This window comes from Phyllobates terribilis, unplaced genomic scaffold (assembly GCF_046119375.1).
Source record: "Phyllobates terribilis strain yellow unplaced genomic scaffold, ASM4611937v1 Scaffold_169__1_contigs__length_4117513, whole genome shotgun sequence".
Lineage (NCBI taxonomy): Eukaryota > Metazoa > Chordata > Amphibia > Anura > Dendrobatidae > Phyllobates > Phyllobates terribilis.
In genome coordinates, this window is record NW_027362929.1 from 1397887 (window position 1) to 1412646 (window position 14760).

General features: G+C 50.1%; 6 non-coding genes across 6 annotated transcripts; all 6 read right to left on the minus strand.

Annotated features, from left to right (window-relative positions):
• Window positions 1-7905: 7905 nt before the first annotated feature.
• Window positions 7906-8096, minus strand: LOC141208460 (U2 spliceosomal RNA). The gene has a single exon (XR_012278688.1). It is a non-coding gene; the product is annotated as a U2 spliceosomal RNA (small nuclear RNA).
• Window positions 8097-9216: 1120 nt separating this feature from the next.
• LOC141208461 (U2 spliceosomal RNA) lies at window positions 9217-9407 on the minus strand. Its single transcript, XR_012278689.1, has one exon. It is a non-coding gene; the product is annotated as a U2 spliceosomal RNA (small nuclear RNA).
• A 1122-nt stretch (window positions 9408-10529) lies between these two features.
• LOC141210323 (U2 spliceosomal RNA) lies at window positions 10530-10720 on the minus strand. The gene has a single exon (XR_012280495.1). It is a non-coding gene; the product is annotated as a U2 spliceosomal RNA (small nuclear RNA).
• A 1123-nt stretch (window positions 10721-11843) lies between these two features.
• On the minus strand, window positions 11844-12034 carry LOC141208462 (U2 spliceosomal RNA). Its single transcript, XR_012278690.1, has one exon. It is a non-coding gene; the product is annotated as a U2 spliceosomal RNA (small nuclear RNA).
• Window positions 12035-13160: 1126 nt separating this feature from the next.
• Window positions 13161-13351, minus strand: LOC141208463 (U2 spliceosomal RNA). Its single transcript, XR_012278691.1, has one exon. It is a non-coding gene; the product is annotated as a U2 spliceosomal RNA (small nuclear RNA).
• Window positions 13352-14477: 1126 nt separating this feature from the next.
• Window positions 14478-14672, minus strand: LOC141210568 (U2 spliceosomal RNA). Its single transcript, XR_012280726.1, has one exon. It is a non-coding gene; the product is annotated as a U2 spliceosomal RNA (small nuclear RNA).
• Window positions 14673-14760: the final 88 nt, after the last annotated feature.

A 14760-nucleotide genomic window follows, 5' to 3' on the forward strand; every position in this document is an offset into this window, starting at 1 on the left:
TACACGTTAACAATTTTCACCCTCCACCCTCTCCCCTTAACCACTGCCATTATACAACGACCTGGCTCCACCACCATATAATTTTCAAAACTTAAATCCCTATTCCCCAACAAAATCCCCACACCATCATTTTTGTTTGTTATTGAACCTGACCAAATGCTATGCCCATATACCCAGTCCTTTTCAGGAGGTGACTCTTCAATTCCGCACTCTTGCAGACAGTAGATATTTGCTCCAAGATTTTTTAGTTCTTCCAGTATAGCCAATCTTCTAGGCTTAGATTTTATAAGCCTTACATTTACTAACAGTACACTACAGCCCACGTTGGAGCCCATTTTTTAACCATATTTGGTAAAAAAGAACATACCCCCCACCGAAGAGTCAACCTTTCTCGTCTTGAAACTCGATTCCTGATGTTAAGCACAGAATGCTGGCCCCCTCCTCCAAAAAAGACCTCCTAGGAGAGGCACTGTAGCTCTCGGGATAGCTCCTATCACTTAAGGGGCTGATGCTCCCAATACTGGCAGGTGAAATATCTGGTCAGAACTTCTTTGCAGAAGACACATCAGAGTCCTCATCAGGGGGCCTCACCACAGCCCCGGTGAAGTCACCCTGGCCACCACCACCTTCTTGAATGGCCTCTGAGCTTTCCAAAGCCAACACCGGCGTTGTGGAGAGTGAACCGCTCACTTCTCCCTCACCACTCACATCAAGCAGAATTGACATATCTGCAGGCTCCATCTGTAGCACCCTGAGGATTCGGCTGCTACAGGGGTATTGCACCTCAACCCAGAGGTGTGATATTCCACTCCCGGGTAAGGATGGAGTGTGGAACTGAGCTCAGATAGACTGCATGCACTACATACATCCCATTTCAGAGGAGCAGGCCGACGGTACTCCCACTTAGAAATGTGCAGGTACGACCGAGCCTGTTCCTGGCTGGAGTGGGAGGGGGGTGGAACATCCCATGTAGTGTAGGGGCAGATAGGGGGAGCAGTCTGGGTAGTGATAGGAGCTCATTGGGTGCTGGTCACCTGAGCTCACACATAGAGGGATATATAAGGAGGGCACCAACTAAGATCAGGGTCAGTTGTAGAGAACAAGTCAGTTGGAGAGGAGCCTGTCTGATGCAGAGAACAAATCGGCAGAGAGAAGGAAACAGCAGCCCTGGAGAGAGAGAGAGTGGAGCAGAGAAAGACCCAGAGGGGGAAGACTGAAGGGACCCAAGAACCCAAATTAGAGCACCGGGTGAGGAGTCAGCAAAAGGGTACCGGAACCCAAGCTGGTGGGGGTAAAAACATTCCCCAGCCAGAGACCGGAGACCGTGGGCAGCGTCTGCCACGGTCACCCATCACATCCACCCCGAAGGCACACCACATGAAGGGTCAGGGAACCCAGGGCCAAGGGTGTCCCAACAGAAGGCCCGAGGGAGCTGGACCTAGGTGGATCACTGGTGGGGACGGCTGAAGAAAGGACAGAGGGAGAGCTCAGGGCCACGCTCCGGACTTGTTTGGGGGTTGGCTGGATCCAGGACCTGGTGGACGCAGCACGGCTCGGGTGGTCACTCGCAGCTGGAGTGACCAGTACAACATCTGCAGTAAGTAAACACCCTTAACTGCACAACCCGACTCTGTCTTCATTGCCGGCTGCACCGCACCACCACAACCCCCATCCTCTGCACCTGTCCCCTCTGAGGCTATACCCCTCCCGTTGGGGGTTATCTCACCAAGCTGCGCACCCACCATCAGCCTCAGCGGACCCTGCTGCAGCGGCGGCCACAGTGACCGCATCACAACGGGTGGCGTAGTCGACACAAAAGAACTTTAGTAACATCTGTAGAACTGCCACATCACACTGAGCTTGACGCCCTGGGCACGGGCCGGGTCACAGCCGCTCGGAGACTACAACCCCCCATCTGATCCGGTGCCGGGTATTCCCCTCAAAAAGGAATATGTCCCAGGGGGCGCGTCAACTTTGGCGTAGTCGGCAGGATTACGTGCCCGCAACAACCGGGTACTGCGTGCCTGAAGAAAAGTGCAAGTTTACCTCAGAAAGAAGTCTCCCGCCGGTTCCGGAGGGTCCACGCCATCGGACCCCATCACAGGTCGTTTCCCGCCGATTGTCCGCCATTTCCAGCTTGTTCCCGCGATCTGCAGAGTTTCCCGCCACTGGGCGACGCTTCCCGCCAAATCCGAAGATTTCCCGCCTTGGAAGAGCAGCGGACGCCATTATGGGCATGCCAAAGGAGGGCAGGAGGCCGCCTCCCATCGTGGGCGAGGACAGAAAGTGGCGCCAAAAGTGGAAACCGCCCCCACCAACAGAGACTGTGATGCTAGAGGTGTCTGTCAGCGTGAAAGAACTACCCCTGGAGCTGACAGTTACCGAGTTGCCCCGGGACCGCCCTCGAAGTGGGAGGAGACGAAAGAGAAGAGAAAAGATGGGTGTCGCCTGGAGCAGAAGTCTGGAGCGAGCGCACCCGGAGGCAAGAGGTCTAACGAGGAGTAGCGGAGGAGCTTACCCGGAGATGGAGAGAAAGCAGAACAGCACCGGCCCGCTGGCCAGGAGTCTGCTAGAGACCGAGGAAGGAGGGCAGAGCAGCACCGGCCCGCTGGCCAGGAGCCTGCCGGAAGAAGAGCAGAGCAGCACCGACCCGATGGTCAGGAGCCTGCTAGAGTCCATAACCCCGCTAGGTCTAGCGGAGATCTTAGCGCAGCTCCCCCGAGACCGGGAGTGTGCACAAACTGCCTTGGAGGGCCTCGCAAGGAGGATGGCCCGGGTACAGCGTGAGATACTGGCGGAGTGGAGCCGGGAGATGGCCCAGCAAGCTGGAACCCGTCCACGGAGCATGCTCCCCTGGGAGAGGACACCAACTGCCTCTACGGATGACGCGGGAGGACCCAAGGTCGGAGACGGCGCTGAGAAGGGAGCCGAACGTTTGAAGGCAGGTAAAGGGGACGCTTATACCCCATACCGGGAGACCGCCCACCTGCCCCGGTTCCCCGTCGCAGAGCCCGAAAGTCCCCCGTCCGTGCCCGTAACCGCCATGTCACCGCTAATGACTAGGCCCCGACCGGAAGCCGCCGCCGCGACCCCTGTGACGTCACACGCACCGACCCGGAGCGTGACCAAGCAGGAAGAGCCTCCGGCCTGGTCGCAAGGCCCAGTACTCCCGGGCCCCGCATCACCAACAGCGCCCCCTACCTCCGCGGAGCCTCCGGCCTGGTCGCAAGGCCAGGTAGCCCAGGGCGCCGCCGTCCTAACGGTGCCCTTCACCTTCCAGGAGCCCCAGGCCTGGCCGCAAGGCCTGGGCAACCCGGGCGCCACCACCACCGCGCCCGCGCCCGTAAAACCAAGGGTGCCGAGTTTGGGAAAGGACCTCTTCAGCCAGCTCACATGGCCGGACGGGCGTCCCTTTATCTGGCCCGAGGAGTTTTGTGAGCTGGAGCGGCAACAGAGACTAGGGCCCTTGTGTGAGCCCCTGATCCCGGCTCCGAAGCCCGTGACTCGGGTCTCGCCTCCTCTAGAAGAAGCCCAATTCGTGTGGGACCCCACGGGAGAAGATTTGATGGGGTTCACCGGAGAAACTCGGGCAGTCGCCGCTGAGCGTACTGAGTGTTGTCGTCAGCAGCTAGCAGAGTTTGCGAGAGAACGGGAGGAGAGGCGGGTCAGAGAACAACAGGCCCAAATCCGGAGCGCGGAGCAGAAGAGCCGGACTAGGAGGAACCCCCGTGCAGCGCACTGTCCCCGCACCATCGGGACGGTGATAAAGTTCAACCCGCAGCATGGGTGGGGCTTTATTCGGGACCGTAACAACCGCGGTGACGTTTTTGTGACCCGCAGAGACGTCGAGTCCCACCTGCCGGAAGGTCACAAAGGCCGTGACCTCTACGTCGGAGACGAAGTCACTTTCACCCGGCACAAGTGTGCCAAAGGACCTTACGCCCTCCACGTACACCGCCTGACGGAGGAGGAGTTGCAGTGCGGGGAGGAGGAGCCAGAGGACCTGGACGGGTCTGAAGCAACACCGTATCACCAAGAAAAAGCAGGAGGGAGCCGTCGTTGAGGACGGGAGTAGAGACTGTATATAGTTGCCCGTCGGGGCACAGTGAACCGTTGCTGCTAAAATAGTCCCCGTTGGGACCAGTGAACAGTTTACCCGTTTAACCCTTTATCCCGTATCCATACCAGGCTGAGGACTGTGAGCAGCCATTCCCTTTCCTCTACCTGGCCGAGGACTGAGAGCGGCCAATTTCCCCTGTATATAGTTGCGCTTCCTAAAGTGCCCCCTACCGGTTTTATAGGAAGACCAGTTTTTCTAAGAGACTGTCGCGCTTTTCCCGGGCACACGTTGCACAGTGTCCGGAGGAGGAACCAGAGACAAGAGAAGTCTACAAGAATGTTAATATGAAAAGTTTATTGCTGCTAATATATGTTGTTTTATATGTTTTATTATGTTTATATGAAAAAAAAAAATGTATGTTTTTGGTGTTTTATGTCTTACAGCCCGAGGATGTGCTGTGATTTACCAGGGGGGAATGTAGCACCCTGAGGATTCGGCTGCTACAGGGGTATTGCACCTCAACCCAGAGGTGTGATATTCCACTCCCGGGTAAGGATGGAGTGTGGAACTGAGCTCAGATAGACTGCATGCACTACATACATCCCATTTCAGAGGAGCAGGCCGACGGTACTCCCACTTAGAAATGTGCAGGTACGACCGAGCCTGTTCCTGGCTGGAGTGGGAGGGGGGTGGAACATCCCATGTAGTGTAGGGGCAGATAGGGGGAGCAGTCTGGGTAGTGATAGGAGCTCATTGGGTGCTGGTCACCTGAGCTCACACATAGAGGGATATATAAGGAGGGCACCAACTAAGATCAGGGTCAGTTGTAGAGAACAAGTCAGTTGGAGAGGAGCCTGTCTGATGCAGAGAACAAATCGGCAGAGAGAAGGAAACAGCAGCCCTGGAGAGAGAGAGAGTGGAGCAGAGAAAGACCCAGAGGGGGAAGACTGAAGGGACCCAAGAACCCAAATTAGAGCACCGGGTGAGGAGTCAGCAAAAGGGTACCGGAACCCAAGCTGGTGGGGGTAAAAACATTCCCCAGCCAGAGACCGGAGACCGTGGGCAGCGTCTGCCACGGTCACCCATCACATCCACCCCGAAGGCACACCACATGAAGGGTCAGGGAACCCAGGGCCAAGGGTGTCCCAACAGAAGGCCCGAGGGAGCTGGACCTAGGTGGATCACTGGTGGGGACGGCTGAAGAAAGGACAGAGGGAGAGCTCAGGGCCACGCTCCGGACTTGTTTGGGGGTTGGCTGGATCCAGGACCTGGTGGACGCAGCACGGCTCGGGTGGTCACTCGCAGCTGGAGTGACCAGTACAACATCTGCAGTAAGTAAACACCCTTAACTGCACAACCCGACTCTGTCTTCATTGCCGGCTGCACCGCACCACCACAACCCCCATCCTCTGCACCTGTCCCCTCTGAGGCTATACCCCTCCCGTTGGGGGTTATCTCACCAAGCTGCGCACCCACCATCAGCCTCAGCGGACCCTGCTGCAGCGGCGGCCACAGTGACCGCATCACAACGGGTGGCGTAGTCGACACAAAAGAACTTTAGTAACATCTGTAGAACTGCCACATCACACTGAGCTTGACGCCCTGGGCACGGGCCGGGTCACAGCCGCTCGGAGACTACAACCCCCCATCTGATCCGGTGCCGGGTATTCCCCTCAAAAAGGAATATGTCCCAGGGGGCGCGTCACATCTCAACAGCGCTTCCACCAGCAGGATCAGGTGCTTCCTCCATCACTTCCATGAAGTCCCTTACTGCCTCAATCGCCTCACCAATAGTGGCGGCAGTACTAGGACGTGGGGACACGGCCTCTGCATATGACCTGGAACGATGGGGACAGTCCTTGAAAGCGTGTCCCTCCTCCCCACACGCATTACAGACCATGGAGTTAGTACATTCCATTGCCAGATGACCCTCTTTATTGCATTTCCCACAAAACTTCTCCACCGTGCAGTCCTCTTGGTAGTGTCCAAAGGATTTACACTTCCTGCAAAAACGCGGAGCACCGGGAAAATACATATACCCTCTATCCCTCCCGATGGCAAAACTGAGGGGAGGGTAGTGGATACCCCCAGGTCCCTGGGGGTCTTCCTGGAACCGTACAAAAAACTTGTGTTTGCCAGTCCACAAGCCCACCTCATTCCTCACCTTGTGTGAGTAGGACACATAGCTGCAATGACGGTTCAGGAATCTAGTAATGTCCTCCACATCCACAAGGGGGTTGTGCATAAACACAACAACTGGCACTTCCCCCTTAGTATACAATACCGTGAATGTAAGCCCTTCAAGAGCCGGATGATCCAAGGCTTGCTGATCCTTTAGAGTCTTGAAAAGATTCTGGCAAGCTGCCATACGATCAAGGACCAAAACGTACCGGCCATTCTTTGGGAACTCCTGTAGACAAATGATGTCTCCACGACCAACATTCAAAATCTTGAAGATGACGACTTCCACCAAGAACCGCAGGTTAAAGAAATTCCTCCTTGACTCCTCAATATCAATGCGAAAAGCATTTTTGACCCGAATATCATCGGTCCCGGCATAGCGAATCTTGACGCCCATTATCACCTCTCGTTTCCTCTGGACCCCCCCCAATAGCAGCAGGCAGCTTAAGCCACCTAAGTGGCGATGCTGCAAGGCCGAGGGGGAGACACTCTAGGATCCTTCTGACCAGATACAAGATCTTAGCCAAAAGGCCGAGAAGCGATAACCAGAATTGGTTTCCGACTACGGTGCCACCCAAGGATTCTGAAAAGTCCATTTGTGGAGATGGCCACCTGGACTCCCGTTAAGAAGACATGCTGTCAACCTCTAGATCCCTCACATGCCTGCACTTTTCGGCTTGCTGCTGCTGCAATCCACGCGTTTTAGATCTGCATAACTCCACCTCTTTTAGCACAGTACCCTCAACCCCCGGCTGTTCCCACCCGCCTCAACACCGTTGGAAGGGAGGAGAACCAATTAAGGCGGGGGGGGGGGTGGAACGAGCAGCTGTCTACCCTTAGCAGGAGGGTTGCTGATTAATTACCTCTCCTGCTGCTGCTGCTGCTGGCTGTCCAGCAGCAGACTGAAGGTGGCTGCTGCTGTGCGCAAGTATATAAAGGCTCAGAGCCTATTATGACACGCGCAGCCAGCGTTCCATTGCCACATTCCGTCTACTGCAGGCGGGATACCTGGATGGCTGAATGTCACTGAGAAGCTCACAGAGACCGCCATAAGCAACAGTTTAAAAGAATGCCACAGACTAATCAACCAAACTTTTTGGGTTGGTTTCTCTTTTATAGTCTGCAGGCATTAAATGAAAGAAGTCAGTGTTCCAGCAGAGGGAGACAACGTTTCAGAAAAGGCATTGTAGCAAACCAAAAAAGAAATTTTAAGCGCAGCAGAGTAACCAGCTCACATACCTGTTAGCTCAGGTGAGTTTAAAAGGCTGCTGTTGATAACAAGGGCATTTGCTAAATAGATGGTGTGTGTGCAACAATATACTGAAAGGTCAATTATATTGTGCAGCTTATCTCACCACCTGTAGTTATTTAGGTGAAAGCTCCAAAATGCTTGCCTAATATGTCTGTTTATCCAAAAGGAAGTATAGAGGGAGAGCTAGATAGATAGCATTGCATTACATTACATTACATGGCAATGCAATGCACAGTTGCTGAAGTTGAACCAAAATGAGCTTGTCATCTGGCTTCTGCAACTTTTAACATGAAAAATCCAATGAGGAGAAGAAAAGCAAAGCCAAAGAGTCCATCCCAAAATCCGACAAACAAGCAAAATGAACAAAAAGCATTGAATTCAATTCTTTCTGATTTTAGAAACTGCATTAAAGAAGGGGTGCACCGGTCCTGGAGATACTGCAATACCAGGTCAATGCGTGGAGTGGACAGAGCAAGCTCTTTTTCCATCTCCCTGTTCTAAAAATCCATTTAATATATGGTCCCCAGATAGGGGACGTATCAGATATTAAACTGATAAGAACAGATACTACACTTGATCTTAGCCAAAAGGCCGAGAAGCGATAACCAGAATTGGTTTCCGACTACGGTGCCACCCAAGGATTCTGAAAAGTCCATTTGTGGAGATGGCCACCTGGACTCCCGTTAAGAAGACATGCTGTCAACCTCTAGATCCCTCACATGCCTGCACTTTTCGGCTTGCTGCTGCTGCAATCCACGCGTTTTAGATCTGCATAACTCCACCTCTTTTAGCACAGTACCCTCAACCCCCGGCTGTTCCCACCCGCCTCAACACCGTTGGAAGGGAGGAGAACCAATTAAGGCGGGGGGGGGGTGGAACGAGCAGCTGTCTACCCTTAGCAGGAGGGTTGCTGATTAATTACCTCTCCTGCTGCTGCTGCTGCTGGCTGTCCAGCAGCAGACTGAAGGTGGCTGCTGCTGTGCGCAGGTATATAAAGGCTCAGAGCCTATGATGACACGCGCAGCCAGCGTTCCATTGCCACATTCCGTCTACTGCAGGCGGGATACCTGGATGGCTGAATGTCACTGAGAAGCTCACAGAGACCGCCATAAGCAACAGTTTAAAAGAATGCCACAGACTAATCAACCAAACTTTTTGGGTTGGTTTCTCTTTTATAGTCTGCAGGCATTAAATGAAAGAAGTCAGTGTTCCAGCAGAGGGAGACAACGTTTCAGAAAAGGCATTGTAGCAAACCAAAAAAGAAATTTTAAGTGCAGCAGAGTAACCAGCTCACATACCTGTTAGCTCAGGTGAGTTTAAAAGGCTGCTGTTGATAACAAGGGCATTTGCTAAATAGATGGTGTGTGTGCAACAATATACTGAAAGGTCAATTATATTGTGCAGCTTATCTCACCACCTGTAGTTATTTAGGTGAAAGCTCCAAAATGCTTGCCTAATATGTCTGTTTATCCAAAAGGAAGTATAGAGGGAGAGCTAGATAGATAGCATTGCATTACATTACATTACATGGCAATGCAATGCACAGTTGCTGAAGTTGAACCAAAATGAGCTTGTCATCTGGCTTCTGCAACTTTTAACATGAAAAATCCAATGAGGAGAAGAAAAGCAAAGCCAAAGAGTCCATCCCAAAATCCGACAAACAAGCAAAATGAACAAAAAGCATTGAATTCAATTCTTTCTGATTTTAGAAACTGCATTAAAGAAGGGGTGCACCGGTCCTGGAGATACTGCAATACCAGGTCAATGCGTGGAGTGGACAGAGCAAGCTCTTTTTCCATCTCCCTGTTCTAAAAATCCATTTAATATATGGTCCCCAGATAGGGGACGTATCAGATATTAAACTGATAAGAACAGATACTACACTTGATCTTAGCCAAAAGGCCGAGAAGCGATAACCAGAATTGGTTTCCGACTACGGTGCCACCCAAGGATTCTGAAAAGTCCATTTGTGGAGATGGCCACCTGGACTCCCGTTAAGAAGACATGCTGTCAACCTCTAGATCCCTCACATGCCTGCACTTTTCGGCTTGCTGCTGCTGCAATCCACGCGTTTTAGATCTGCATAACTCCACCTCTTTTAGCACAGTACCCTCAACCCCCGGCTGTTCCCACCCGCCTCAACACCGTTGGAAGGGAGGAGAACCAATTAAGGCGGGGGGGGGGGGTGGAACGAGCAGCTGTCTACCCTTAGCAGGAGGGTTGCTGATTAATTACCTCTCCTGCTGCTGCTGCTGCTGGCTGTCCAGCAGCAGACTGAAGGTGGCTGCTGCTGTGCGCAGGTATATAAAGGCTCAGAGCCTATTATGACACGCGCAGCCAGCGTTCCATTGCCACATTCCGTCTACTGCAGGCGGGATACCTGGATGGCTGAATGTCACTGAGAAGCTCACAGAGACCGCCATAAGCAACAGTTTAAAAGAATGCCACAGACTAATTAACCAAACTTTTTGGGTTGGTTTCTCTTTTATAGTCTGCAGGCATTAAATGAAAGAAGTCAGTGTTCCAGCAGAGGGAGACAACGTTTCAGAAAAGGCATTGTAGCAAACCAAAAAAGAAATTTTAAGCGCAGCAGAGTAACCAGCTCACATACCTGTTAGCTCAGGTGAGTTTAAAAGGCTGCTGTTGATAACAAGGGCATTTGCTAAATAGATGGTGTGTGTGCAACAATATACTGAAAGGTCAATTATATTGTGCAGCTTATCTCACCACCTGTAGTTATTTAGGTGAAAGCTCCAAAATGCTTGCCTAATATGTCTGTTTATCCAAAAGGAAGTATAGAGGGAGAGCTAGATAGATAGCATTGCATTACATTACATTACATGGCAATGCAATGCACAGTTGCTGAAGTTGAACCAAAATGAGCTTGTCATCTGGCTTCTGCAACTTTTAACATGAAAAATCCAATGAGGAGAAGAAAAGCAAAGCCAAAGAGTCCATCCCAAAATCCGACAAACAAGCAAAATGAACAAAAAGCATTGAATTCAATTCTTTCTGATTTTAGAAACTGCATTAAAGAAGGGGTGCACCGGTCCTGGAGATACTGCAATACCAGGTCAATGCGTGGAGTGGACAGAGCAAGCTCTCTTTCCATCTCCCTGTTCTAAAAATCCATTTAATATATGGTCCCCAGATAGGGGACGTATCAGATATTAAACTGATAAAAACAGATACTACACTTGATCTTAGCCAAAAGGCCGAGAAGCGATAACCAGAATTGGTTTCCGACTACGGTGCCACCCAAGGATTCTGAAAAGTCCATTTGTGGAGATGGCCACCTGGACTCCCGTTAAGAAGACATGCTGTCAACCTCTAGATCCCTCACATGCCTGCACTTTTCGGCTTGCTGCTGCTGCAATCCACGCATTTTAGATCTGCATAACTCCACCTCTTTTAGCACAGTACCCTCAACCCCCGGCTGTTCCCACCCGCCTCAACACCGTTGGAAGGGAGGAGAACCAATTAAGGCGGGGGGGGGGTGGAACGAGCAGCTGTCTACCCTTAGCAGGAGGGTTGCTGATTAATTACCTCTCCTGCTGCTGCTGCTGCTGCTGGCTGTCCAGCAGCAGACTGAAGGTGGCTGCTGCTGTGCGCAGGTATATAAAGGCTCAGAGCCTATTATGACACGCGCAGCCAGCGTTCCATTGCCACATTCCGTCTACTGCAGGCGGGATACCTGGATGGCTGAATGTCACTGAGAAGCTCACAGAGATCGCCATAAGCAACAGTTTAAAAGAATGCCACAGACTAATCAACCAAACTTTTTGGGTTGGTTTCTCTTTTATAGTCTGCAGGCATTAAATGAAAGAAGTCAGTGTTCCAGCAGAGGGAGACAACGTTTCAGAAAAGGCATTGTAGCAAACCAAAAAAGAAATTTTAAGCGCAGCAGAGTAACCAGCTCACATACCTGTTAGCTCAGGTGAGTTTAAAAGGCTGCTGTTGATAACAAGGGCATTTGCTAAATAGATGGTGTGTGTGCAACAATATACTGAAAGGTCAATTATATTGTGCAGCTTATCTCACCACCTGTAGTTATTTAGGTGAAAGCTCCAAAATGCTTGCCTAATATGTCTGTTTATCCAAAAGGAAGTATAGAGGGAGAGCTAGATAGATAGCATTGCATTACATTACATTACATGGCAATGCAATGCACAGTTGCTGAAGTTGAACCAAAATGAGCTTGTCATCTGGCTTCTGCAACTTTTAACATGAAAAATCCAATGAGGAGAAGAAAAGCAAAGCCAAAGAGTCCATCCCAAAATCCGACAAACAAGCAAAATGAACAAAAAGCATTGAATTCAATTCTTTCTGATTTTAGAAACTGCATTAAAGAAGGGGTGCACCGGTCCTGGAGATACTGCAATACCAGGTCAATGCGTGGAGTGGACAGAGCAAGCTCTTTTTCCATCTCCCTGTTCTAAAAATCCATTTAATATATGGTCCCCAGATAGGGGACGTATCAGATATTAAACTGATAAGAACAGATACTACACTTGATCTTAGCCAAAAGGCCGAGAAGCGATAACCAGAATTGGTTTCCGACTACGGTGCCACCCAAGGATTCTGAAAAGTCCATTTGTGGAGAAGGCCACCTGGACTCCCGTTAAGAAGACATGCTGTCAACCTCTAGATCCCTCACATGCCTGCACTTTTCGGCTTGCTGCTGCTGCAATCCACGCGTTTTAGATCTGCATAACTCCACCTCTTTTAGCACAGTACCCTCAACCCCCGGCTGTTCCCACCCGCCTCAACACCGTTGGAAGGGAGGAGAACCAATTAAGGCGGGGGGGGGGGGGGGGTGGAACGAGCAGCTGTCTACCCTTAGCAGGAGGGTTGCTGATTAATTACCTCTCCTGCTGCTGCTGCTGCTGGCTGTCCAGCAGCAGACTGAAGGTGGCTGCTGCTGTGCACAGGTATATAAAGGCTCAGAGCCTATTATGACACGCGCAGCCAGCGTTCCATTGCCACATTCCGTCTACTGCAGGCGGGATACCTGGATGGCTGAATGTCACTGAGAAGCTCACAGAGACCGCCATAAGCAACAGTTTAAAAGAATGCCACAGACTAATCAACCAAACTTTTTGGGTTGGTTTCTCTTTTATAGTCTGCAGGCATTAAATGAAAGAAGTCAGTGTTCCAGCAGAGGGAGACAACGTTTCAGAAAAGGCATTGTAGCAAACCAAAAAAGAAATTTTAAGCGCAGCAGAGTAACCAGCTCACATACCTGTTAGCTCAGGTGAGTTTAAAAGGCTGCTGTTGATAACAAGGGCATTTGCTAAATAGATGGTGTGTGTGCAACAATATACTGAAAGGTCAATTATATTGTGCAGCTTATCTCACCACCTGTAGTTATTTAGGTGAAAGCTCCAAAATGCTTGCCTAATATGTCTGTTTATCCAAAAGGAAGTATAGAGGGAGAGCTAGATAGATAGCATTGCATTACATTACATTACATGGCAATGCAATGCACAGTTGCTGAAGTTGAACCAAAATGAGCTTGTCATCTGGCTTCTGCAACTTTTAACATGAAAAATCCAATGAGGAGAAGAAAAGCAAAGCCAAAGAGTCCATCCCAAAATCCGACAAACAAGCAAAATGAACAAAAAGCATTGAATTCAATTCTTTCTGATTTTAGAAACTGCATTAAAGAAGGGGTGCACCGGTCCTGGAGATACTGCAATACCAGGTCAATGCGTGGAGTGGACAGAGCAAGCTCTTTTTCCATCTCCCTGTTCTAAAAATCCATTTAATATATGGTCCCCAGATAGGGGACGTATCAGATATTAAACTGATAAGAACAGATACTACACTTGATCTTAGCCAAAAGGCCGAGAAGCGATAACCAGAATTGGTTTCCGACTACGGTGCCACCCAAGGATTCTGAAAAGTCCATTTGTGGAGAAGGCCACCTGGACTCCCGTTAAGAAGACATGCTGTCAACCTCTAGATCCCTCACATGCCTGCACTTTTCGGCTTGCTGCTGCTGCAATCCACGCGTTTTAGATCTGCATAACTCCACCTCTTTTAGCACAGTACCCTCAACCCCCGGCTGTTCCCACCCGCCTCAACACCGTTGGAAGGGAGGAGAACCAATTAAGGCGGGGGGGGGGGGGGGGTGGAACGAGCAGCTGTCTACCCTTAGCAGGAGGGTTGCTGATTAATTACCTCTCCTGCTGCTGCTGCTGCTGGCTGTCCAGCAGCAGACTGAAGGTGGCTGCTGCTGTGCACAGGTATATAAAGGCTCAGAGCCTATTATGACACGCGCAGCCAGCGTTCCATTGCCACATTCCGTCTACTGCAGGCGGGATACCTGGATGGCTGAATGTCACTGAGAAGCTCACAGAGACCGCCATAAGCAACAGTTTAAAAGAATGCCACAGACTAATCAACCAAACTTTTTGGGTTGGTTTCTCTTTTATAGTCTGCAGGCATTAAATGAAAGAAGTCAGTGTTCCAGCAGAGGGAGACAACGTTTCAGAAAAGGCATTGTAGCAAACCAAAAAAGAAATTTTAAGCGCAGCAGAGTAACCAGCTCACATACCTGTTAGCTCAGGTGAGTTTAAAAGGCTGCTGTTGATAACAAGGGCATTTGCTAAATAGATGGTGTGTGTGCAACAATATACTGAAAGGTCAATTATATTGTGCAGCTTATCTCACCACCTGTAGTTATTTAGGTGAAAGCTCCAAAATGCTTGCCTAATATGTCTGTTTATCCAAAAGGAAGTATAGAGGGAGAGCTAGATAGATAGCATTGCATTACATTACATTACATGGCAATGCAATGCACAGTTGCTGAAGTTGAACCAAAATGAGCTTGTCATCTGGCTTCTGCAACTTTTAACATGAAAAATCCAATGAGGAGAAGAAAAGCAAAGCCAAAGAGTCCATCCCAAAATCTGACAAACAAGCAAAATGAACAAAAAGCATTGAATTCAATTCTTTCTGATTTTAGAAACTGCATTAAAGAAGGGGTGCACCGGTCCTGGAGATACTGCAATACCAGGTCAATGCGTGGAGTGGACAGAGCAAGCTCTTTTTCCATCTCCCTGTTCTAAAAATCCATTTAATATATGGTCCCCAGATAGGGGACGTATCAGATATTAAACTGATAAGAACAGATTTTTTTTGATTGAATATATCTTTTATTAGCACAAAAAATAAGTTAACAGACAGTGTACAGTGCCGCAGCCCAGTACACACAGAATTCTACATCATATTTACATAGCATGAGGATACGACGCACTAACTA